This window comes from Lagenorhynchus albirostris, chromosome 1 (genome assembly GCF_949774975.1).
Source record: "Lagenorhynchus albirostris chromosome 1, mLagAlb1.1, whole genome shotgun sequence".
Classification (NCBI taxonomy): domain Eukaryota; kingdom Metazoa; phylum Chordata; class Mammalia; order Artiodactyla; family Delphinidae; genus Lagenorhynchus; species Lagenorhynchus albirostris.
Window position 1 is genome coordinate 163,192,984 of NC_083095.1, and position 2,167 is coordinate 163,195,150.

Here is a 2,167-nt window from a genome sequence, read left to right on the forward strand (position 1 = left end):
ATATATATATACACACATATATATATACACACACCTTATGTACTTTCCAGTGCTAATGAGATGATGCAATTGGTCCATTCAGAGAAAGCTGTGGCAATGGGAATTGGTATAATTCTCTTAAAAAGCAATTTGACAGTACTTGCAAAGAGCCTTAACAGAGATGTGACTCTCTTTTGACTCATCAGTACCACTCCTAGAAACTTTTCCTTAAGAAAAAGTCCTCCCTCCTTTTCACAAAGATGACACCAAAGGCAAAGAAGGAAGCCCCTGCCCCTCCCAAAGCCGAAGCCAAAGCAAAGGCTTTGAAGACCAAGAAAGCAGAGTTGAAATGTGTCCACGGCCAGAAAAAAAAAAAAAAAACATTCGCCTGTCACCCACCTTGCCACAGCCCAAAGCACTGAGGCTCAGGAGGCAGCCCAAATATCCTGCAAAGAGCACCCCTAGGATAAACAAGCTTGACCGCTATGCCATCATCAAGTTCCCCCTCACCGCCAAGTCAGCCATGAAGAAGACAGAAGACAGCACACTTGTGGTCCTTGTGGATGGCAAGGCCAATAAGCATCAAATTAAACAGGCTATGAAGAAGCTCTATGACATTGACGTGGCCAAGGTGGACAACTTGACCAGGTCTGATGGAAAAAAGAAGGCATATGTTCGCCTGGCTCCTGACTATGATGCTTTGGATGTTGCCAACAAAATTGGGATCACCTAAACTGAGTCCAGCTGGCTAATTCTAAATATAAAAGTTTTCCCAAAAAAAAAGAAGAAGAGAGAAAGAAAGAGAGAAAGAAAGAGAGAAAGAAAGAGAGAAAGAAAGAGAGAAAGAAAGAGAGAAAGAAAGAAAGAAAGAAAGAAAGGAAGGAAGGAAGGAAGGAAGGAAGGAAGGAAGGAAGGAAGGAAGGAAGGAAGGAAGGAAGGAAGAAAGAAAGAAAGAAAGAAAGAAAGAAAGAAAGAGGGCTTCCCTGGTGGCGCAGTGGTTGAGAGTCCGCCTGCCGATGCAGGGGACACGGGTTCGTGCCCCGCTCCGGGAAGATCCCACATGCCGCGGAGAGGCTGGGCCCGTGAGCCATGGCCACCGAGCCTGCGCGTCCGGAGCCTGTGCTCCGCAATGGGAGAGGCCACAACAGTGAGAGGCCTGTGTACCACAAAAAAAAAAAAAGAGAATGGCCACATGCCTAATATTTACTACAACCTTATTTGTGATAGTGAAAGTTTGAAACATATGAATAAGTAACTTACGGCATGCAACATTGTATAACTTACCACTGAGTATGTAACAGAAAACATTTGATTACATATTAAATGAAAAAAGATATAATTTGCTCAACTATACTGAGAACCACTGAACTATATACTTTTAAAGGGTGAACTTTTGGGAATTCCCTGGTGGTCCGGTGGTTAGGACTCTGTGCTTTCACTGCCAGGGCCTGAGTTCAATCCCTGGTTGGATCCCCGTGTGGTCAAAAAAATATAAAAAAATAAAAGGGTGAACTTTGTGAATCATATCAATTTCTTTTAAAAAGATAAAATTCTCCATTTTTACTTTTGTGTCAGCCAAGATCAGCAGAAAACAGATGGCCTGCTCAATGTGTGTAACTGAAGAAAGTTAATGAAGGGACAGTGTATAAAGATGCTGGCAGGGTTGAGCGAAACCAACAAGGGATAATGAAATACCCCAGGGCTAATGCTGAGAAGCCATTATCAACCATAGGCCTGAAGGGGCAAAGAGATGGAACCAGTGCTCAGAGCAACAGCTGAAGGAGAGGGAGGGCCAGTAGGAACTTTGAGGAATACAGCGCACTCTCTCTCTCTCTCTCTCTCTCTCTCTCTCTCTCTCTCTCTCTCTCTCTTCCTGTGGTACCTCCCACTGGCTGAACCCAAGAGGAAGCCTAAGGGCAAGTGACCCCAGATGACACTGCCCTTCAAGGTCAGCCTCTAGAGAAGGACGGAGAGGAGTGGATCTGGAAGCAGATTATCTAGCAGGTATGTGATCATATAGCAATGTGAGAACCATCTAAACATATGGCCAAGGGCTTCCCTGGTGGCGCAGTGGTTGAGAGTCCGCCTGCGGATGCAGGGGACGTGGGTTCGTGCCCCGGTCCGGGAAGATCCCACATGCCGCGGAGCGGCTAGGCCCGTGAGCCATGGCCGCTGAGCCTGCGCGTCC

The 2,167-nt window shown here is 46.1% G+C and overlaps 1 pseudogene; it reads left to right on the plus strand.

The window, feature by feature from the left end:
• The first annotated feature begins 239 nt into the window (after positions 1-239).
• On the plus strand, positions 240-731 carry LOC132503928 (large ribosomal subunit protein uL23-like; annotated as a pseudogene).
• Positions 732-2,167: the final 1,436 nt, after the last annotated feature.